At 41.7% G+C, this 8,238-nt stretch overlaps 1 non-coding gene across 1 annotated transcript; it reads right to left on the reverse strand.

Moving 5' to 3' along the window:
- Positions 1 to 6,659: 6,659 nt before the first annotated feature.
- Positions 6,660 to 6,763, reverse strand: LOC119052523 (small nucleolar RNA U13). The gene has a single exon (XR_005083124.1). It is a non-coding gene; the product is annotated as a small nucleolar RNA U13 (small nucleolar RNA).
- Between the last annotated feature and the right edge of the window lie 1,475 nt (positions 6,764 to 8,238).

Consider the following 8,238-nt stretch of genomic DNA (forward strand, 5'->3'; position numbering starts at 1 on the left):
TCTGACTGGTAACACTATTTGCTGAAACACTGCAGTTGTTCCAGTTCTCTCTTTGCCTCCCTGAATCTGTGCCTCTACCTTTTAAAAAAAGAATGGTTATAATGCCTACCTTGCAGGATTGTTAGAGGAGTTTGTAAGGTCCTTCACAAGTGATGCCTGGCCCTCCATAAATGTTTAGTGACAGAATGAAAGGCCCACTGTGGAAAGCCTTGAATGTTATTTGAAGAATCTAGGCCTGAAGGCCTTAAGAGTCACTGTAAGAGTCACTTGAGCAAATTCCAGAGGGGTCCAACGCCTTGTGTTTCTAAGTCTGCAATCCCTGTTGAAAGCTGCTGAGTTCCAACTCAACACTGATGGCCCTTTGTAAGTGTCAAATCCCTGAACCTCAGTCTCTCTAGAAGAGAGCTGGCAGATGCAGGGTGGTAGAAACTCTAACTCTATTCTCTGTCAAAGTCATTTCACCCGATCTCCTCATGGAATAAAGGTATTCTGGCCCTGGATTCACCCATCCCTTGAGGGTGACCTCGGGTGATTCACTCTTCCCTTTTGTAAACAAGAAGCATTCCTTCTGACCTCCTCTCCCTCTCAAGAAGGAGAAAATAAGATTATAGTTATGGGGAAGCTCTGATCGTTCCTGAGGCTTAATCACCAGGTTGGTAACCTGTCAGGAGTTGGGCCAAAATTTGTTAATTTAGGAACTCCGTTAACAAAATATTCACTTCTGTTTGTCTCCTGTGACGATTGTTTCTCTAAGTAGTACTTCCTGGGGGTATATTACACAAGATTTAATTTACAAAAAAGATATGGAGGATCTGGATGGAGTACTGAGGCCAAGACGGCAAACTCTGGGCTTGTGAGGGAGTGAAATGCTCACTCTCTCTGATTCTATCTTAATTCTGGCCTGCATTTCTCCCATAACCTTCAGTGAATAGCTCTTGCCATAGATATACCAATTATTAGAAAACTTCTGCTTGAAGCTTGAGCTTCTGGCAAAGATTTTCAGAAGCCTCAAGACAGAACTCCGATCAGCAGGGGTCAGGACCAGGAAACAAAGAAATTTATAGATTTCTTACTCTTATTTGGATCCCTGTTGGCACCTAAGTGTCATACCTCTTGCTCTACTTACTCTCTCTTCCCTTGACATAAAAAAAGCCTGAATTCTGAGCTCTCTGAATATGGATCTGTGGAGGCTTTAACAGCCCCCCTCTTGTTAAGCTGGCATGTTCTGTATCAGGAAAGGAATAAACCTTTCCTTACTCCAAACTCTGATGTCTCGAACATGTGGCCTTTTGAAGCATCAGGCACACACACACACCTTGAATCAGTAACAAATTGAGTCTAATGTTCCGGTCACAGTGAGTGGTCACTCCATTCTTCCGAGAGATGGTCCCAAGACAGTTCACCTCTTGCATTCCATAGTTTAATTCAACAGACACCTACTGACTCCTGCTGTGAGCTGGAAAATTGAGGCATGTACTAGATCTCAAATCTAGCTTTGTGGAACTGAAGGTCTAGTTGGGAAGAAAAAAGAGCAAGAAACAAAAGACATGCTTTGGTGGAAATGCAGAGATCATGCTGCATGAACCCAAAGTGGCTTGGAGACTGAGACATTGGGCTGAAACAGCCTTGGGGAAGCCAGATAGCAGAGTTTATTTTTTTAAGATTTTATTTATTTTGAAAGAGAGAGGGGAAACAAGGGAGAAAGAGAAGGAAAGAGATGTTGATGTGTGAGAGAAACATCGATCAGTTGCCTTTCACATGCCCCCAGCTAAGGACCTGGCCCGCAACCCAGGCATGTGCCCTGACCTGGAATTGAACTGGCAACCTTTTGGTCCATAAGTCAATGCTCAGTCCACTGAGCCACACCAGCCAAGACCACGTAGCAAAGTTTACAAATAAACTTGGCTCTGAAGCTGGAGTGTCTGGTAACCCATCTTTGTTATGTGACTGTGCCCTAAATTTCTCAAATGTAAAGTGAGGATAATTATTATATATTAATACTACAGCCCAATTCTCTAAGACTCAAAGGACTTGACAAATGTAACACAGCCAGAACAGGGCCTGCCATACTTACTTACTACCAGGGATTATAAGCAATCCACACATGTTAATCATTATATTATTATCAGAAAAACAGAAATCACCCTGGCTGGTGTAGCTCAGTAGATTGAGCACGGGCCTGTGAAGCAAAGGGTCGCCGGTTCGATTCCCAGTCAGGACACATGCCTGGGTTGCAGGCCAGGTCCCCAGTGGGGGACACATGAGAGGCAACCACACATTGATGTTTCTCTACCTCTCTTTCTCCTTCCTGTCCCCTCTCTCTAAAAATAAATATTTTTTTTTAAAAAAGAAAATCAGAAATCTACAGAGAGAGGTTTTCTGGCCTGAGAAGCTTAGCTCAGGAGCCAAACTACCTGAGTTCAAATACTAACTTTGCCATTTAACTACTGTATAACCTTGAGTAAGTCACTTTAAACAGCTTTGCCTCAATTTCCTCATCTGCAAAATGGGGGCTAAAAACAGTGACTAACTCAGAGAATTATAAAGATTTTAAAAAGCTTGGAATAGCACCTGGCCCATGATAAGGTTCCATAAACATTAGCTCAGTCTTTTAATTAGAGATGTGCTGCAATTGTACCAGTGTTTGGGGGAAGGCAATGGGGAGGAGGATTGGGGGAGGCGAGCTGGAGGCAGAGGCTTTGGAAAAGCAGGATAATACAAGGATCCAGTGGGAGTGGTTTTCCAGGGCTCCTGGTTATCAGGAAAGCATCTGTAAGCCAATACCACAGGCTACCATGAGCCCAAACAGCATGTATGTGCACTCAGTGGTGCGTGTAAGGTCTGGCCTTACACACAGGCCTGGTGGATTTCTTGAGCAGGATGGGGTTCTCCCCCATTAGCTGGTGACTCTGAGCAAGTCATCCTAATGTGCTCTCAAATGGAAAGACAGGTACTCCCTTGCCAAGTTCCCTTGAAAGCGGGGCCAGGGCCGTAAGGAGTGGGAGGAAAACTTGCAGAAGGGAGCTTCTCAGATTCCACAGGGTTTGAAGTCTGTCTTTGTTCTGGGGATAAGAGAACAGTATGTGTGCCTCTGTTCTCATTAACTGCTCTGCTTCTCTTTTTCCTTTCACTTCTGTGAGCCTCTCCTTAGTACTGAATGGGTGGTCAGGAGGGAGACACAGCTCTACTCCAAGGAACTCAGAACCACTCTACGTGGGGCGCTTTGTAATTTCCAAAGCACTGTCACGTCTTTGACCTGTTGTCTGAGCCCCACGGCCACCTCAGAGGCCACCTACTACCTCTGAGTTAGGGGAGAGTTTGTGTCCTGTGGTAAAGTAATTCTATAAATGATCCCACTAAGCTGCCTCTTCCTGTATCTGTGCTCTTTGCGAAATAATTTTAGCCCTTGCCAGCGTGGCTCAGTTGATTGGAGCATCATCCCATACAGCAGAGTTGCAGGTATAGGAGGAAACCAATTGGTGTTTCTCTCTCTCCCTTCCTCTCTCTCTGAATCAATAAACACAGTTTTAAAAACAATAACTTATAGCTTCTCACTTCAGAAGGTATAGTCTATTTTCCCACCCCCGTAATTGTGGGCTAAACTCTGCGACTTGCTTTAACTAGTAGAACGCAGTACAAGGAATGTTGTGCTAGTTCTGAGCCTAGGCTGCAAGAGAATTGTTTTCTTTCTCTTCTGGAAAACTACCTCTGGAACCCTGCCTCAGCCATGAGAACAAAGTCCAAGCTATGCTGCCTGAGGATGGGGCCACGCAGAGTGGAGCCTACCCAGGCCAGCTGTCCCTGCTCAGACTCTTCCTTACATGGGGGAGAGGGCCCAGCCAAGCTGAGCAGAGCCACCTGACTACTAGCCAAATTTAGCTGAGCTCAGTACAACCACCAGTAAAACGGACAGACTCAGAGAATAAACAAAGAGTTCCAAGGTGACAGTGAAAGCTGCAAGTCCTCTTAAGACTTAAGCTTAGAATTTGCAAAACACTGGTTCCACTAAATTTAACTGGGAAGAGAGAGGACCAGAGTCCTTTGGGGGAAATCTACCCATGGCAGGCAGATTTAGACACAAAGAAATTCAGTCCCTCTCAAATCAAAATTTGAATGCCCCTTAGAGAGATACTGATTTACTTTACAAAAGCCATCTTCATTTTGCAGAATGATTCCCCAGATGAGTTCCTTAATTAAAAGAGATATGCCCTGGCTGGGTGGCTCAGTTAGCTGGAGCACTGTCTCGTACACCAAAAGGTTGCAGGTTCGATCCCCAGGTCAGGGCACATAACTAAATTGTGGCTTCAATCCCTGGGTGGGGTGTGTACAGGAGGCAACCAATCAATGTTTCTCTCTCTCTCTCTTCCTCTTCCTCTCTAAAAAATAAACATATCCTCAGGTGAGGATTAAAAATATTCTTAAATACATAAATACATATATGGTAGGATTTGATTTATATACAACTTACCAAGAATATATTCTGTGAAATATAATTGTATAATAATATCCCACCAGTGCTCCTCAGGAAGGAAAGCATGTGCTTTTCTGCACATCGGTTTTCAAAAATTGGTTTGCCACCTGCGAGATGTCATCTCCTCCACCTTTTTGGAGAGAAGAGCTTATGGCACACGAGCTGACGCCACACCCACACTAATGTCACCAGATCCGGGTGAAAAATAAATGCCTCTCAAAATAAAATGGATCAAATTAAAAATGTTCCCCTAATAAAATTGCTATTGCTATGGCTCATTTTTAGTCACATCATTTTATCTTACTATTTTGTTTTACATAGCTCATGCTATGTCAGGTGTTGTTCTAAATACTTTACTGACATTAATTCATTTAATTCTCCTTTAATAACCAATGAGGTGATACAAAATTCCCATTTTACAGATGAGGAAATTCAGGTGTAGACTGGTAAAGAAACTTATCCCACAGTTTCAAATAAATAGAGAAAACCTAGCATTTTGTGTACAATGTATCCAAAAAGTGAAATGTATCCACTCTGTTTCTTAATGAGGGAAATGGCAAGGTCTCATTGCACTGGGACAGGTTGCAAAGGGTTGTGGTCAGCTACCACACAACAGGTAAGGGGTGGCTTGAGAATATGGGAGAAAATGAAAGGATTTAGAGAAATCAGTTTTGAGGCTATATGTCATTGTTCAGTGAAAAGTGAGGTCTGTCCTAAGATATGAGATATTTCAAGAAAGAAATTTCAGATTGTGATTTTTTTGAAAGTTACTTAAGTGCCAATCCTATCCTTATCTATAAAATGGAACTAAAAAGAGTACCCATCTCTCAAGGGGGATTTTCATGAGGATAAGAAACAATGCAATGCCTGTAAAATAATGCTTAGCATGAGCCTGGCTCAGGTAAGTCTTCAATATGCAACAGGAATTACTGTCACTGCTATTATTAATTAGGCAAAGAGCGTAACTGCAGTTTCTGGCTTCAGCAGCAGGGTGATGGTGGTACTGTATTTGGAAATGAGGAATGCAGAAGGGATAAAGTTTGGCAGGGGGAGAGAATGAGTGACTTAAGTTGGCTATTGGGGCTCTGCTTGCTCCCCTTGCCTTCCACGGAACACCCTGAAATTCTGAGGCCTTCTAATCCAAAAGTTTTTAACTCGAGGTTTTACATACAGGTGGACCTTAGGGAGTGCCTACTCCCCTGAAATTATGCATAAAATGTGGTGTTTTGTGTGTGAACTATCCTGAAAAGGACCCAAGCTTTTATGAGTCTGTCATACTTGTGACTCGCCAGAAATGAAAACCACAGATCCAAGCTATCTCTCTGTGAACTATGGCTGGTCTTCTGTGAAGGATGGGCCACTGTATGTCACAACAAAAGAAGAACTCTCAAGCAAGACTGAGGCAACTCTAAGTTTCCCAGTCTCTAGATAGGGCCCCTTCCACATTTGGCACTATTATCCTCTGCCGAGTTGGATCTCTTCAACCTCCTTTTTTTGGACATCAGGTGCACAAAACTGGATTAAGCATAACCTTTGTTCATGACATTCTTTTATCAACTTCATCATGCACAATACACTTTTATTCGTAGGTTCTTACTATTTTTGGGTGTTTTGATAATGTAATAAGCACCAAGTATGAAAGCAGAACCTTGACAATAACCTAATCTAACTATATGTTCCTTCCAGACCATCCTATCCCCCTACCTGAGGAACTGTTACCCTGAATCCCACATGAGATCAATTTTTTTCTTTTTTACATGGTTTTACTGCATATGTTCTTTTTTTTTAAATTTTATTTAGTTATTTTTCAAGTACAGTTTTTTGTGCATATATGTTCTTTAAAAATGTTTTTCAACTTTGGTTGTATTTAACTTGATAACATCACTAGTTATCAGAGAAATGGAAATTAAAGCCACAATGAGACACTAAGAAAAACCTTGTAGAATAAAGTTGAAAACTTATAATGCCAAGTTTTAGGCAAGGATATGAAGTAAAATACTCAATTTTTAAATTGAATCACTAATCTGTGATTCGTGGCTTTGGGAGAGCTCAAATCAGAAGTTCCCAGATGGGCTTTATGCTACTCTGGCCATGTGATCAAGCTAGACACATGTAACTAGTTAGGCCAGTCCAGACATCCAGATAAAGAGAGCTTTACAATCCACCTGTAAATAAACTTTTTTTTTCATGTCAGACAGGTAATGTCCTGATGTTGTAACATGGTTTGTGGGAGGCACATGTCACACAAATGCGTGAACACCCAATTTTCATGCTTATGAACTAGAAAAGGATCTATTTAAAAAGAAATTTTTTCAACTCTCATCTCCTACAGTATAAAATTCTACACAGGTGTAACTGTGCAGGAACCTTATTTTCTTTAATCTGCCCTTTTTATTTTTATTTTTTTCCTTGGACTCAAACTGGCCTCACCTAGTACCCTGATTCACCCACCTCCCTTCTCCCTTAATCATTAAGCCCTCAGGACAATGAAACTAGAGAGAACACCTGGTTTCACCAAAACTAGGTTGTGTTTCAGCTCTAGAACAACCCCCGTGCTGGCCACATCCTTGAGAAACCAGATGAAGCAATGCCTTGCCATGGATGATGTCAGAACCGGATGCAATAATCAACTACTCCCTACTTTAGCATTGACCAATCAGTAGACCACGACCCTGACCGTGTGCCTAACTCCCTTAGTCACCATGATTAATGATTTTCTCCCTGTATAACCCATCCCTTAGAAGCTTTCAGGGAGCCAGGTCTTTGAGCATGAGCTACCTCTGACTCCAGGCATGGTGTCATCTCCTTCATATGGCCTTACTTGCTTGGCTACAAACTCCTGTTTGTGTCTTATTGGTCTTTGATGTGCGCAGGAAAATTGGACCCCTTCAGTCCAGTAACAAAGGTGAAACTATAGTGATAGAAAGCAGATCAGTGATTACCTGGGTCCAGGGATGGTGGAGGGGATTCAATGTAAAGGAGCACAAGGTAAGTTTTTAGATGAAATTATGTTCTATATTTTGATGGTGATGGTGGTTACATTGTTATACACAATTACCAAAAGTCATTATGCAGCACATTTAAAATTAATTGATTATATTTTATGTAAATAGTTTAAGGGCATAATATTATATTTAATCTTTTGCAACTAAAATTTTAAAAATTTTATTGCTAAGATTCATCCATATTGTTATGTGTCACTGTAGTTCACTTTCTTTTGACAGCTGTATAATATTCCATTGTGTGAACTCCAGTTTATTTGTCCACTCTTGCTCATGGGCATTTGGGTTTGCTTCTGAGACCAGGATTGCTATCAACATTCTTACACATATCTCCTGCTGTGCATATATGAATTTCTCTTGGATTTATCCCAAGTATTGGAATAACTGGGTTGTAGAGTAGGCAAATATTCAACTTATAGGAGATAAACTTTTTTCAAAGTATTTCTTTGCTTTTCTTACCTGGGTCTGTCTGTCCCCAGTGAGACTGGGATCTTGGATTATCACTGCTTAGTACACAATTAGTACCAGCCTGCATACCCATGAGGCCAAAGGCAGAAGCCCAAGCACTTGAGTAAACAGCAGGAAGAAAGCACATACTATATAAGAAGCTAATTGTGTTCCTACTCCCTGGAGCTCTATCTTACTAGCTTCACTAGGATTTTGAATCTGGCAGGTGTTCCAGGGACCTGTTATAATGTAAATCCCACAAAGGAGAAGGCTTAACCTCATCTAAAATCCTTCTCAGCTGACACCTCTAATATCCAA

The sequence above is a fragment of the Artibeus jamaicensis genome, unplaced genomic scaffold (assembly GCF_021234435.1).
Source record: "Artibeus jamaicensis isolate MK-2021 breed Jamaican fruit bat unplaced genomic scaffold, CSHL_Jam_final scaffold_847, whole genome shotgun sequence".
NCBI classification, from domain to species: domain Eukaryota; kingdom Metazoa; phylum Chordata; class Mammalia; order Chiroptera; family Phyllostomidae; genus Artibeus; species Artibeus jamaicensis.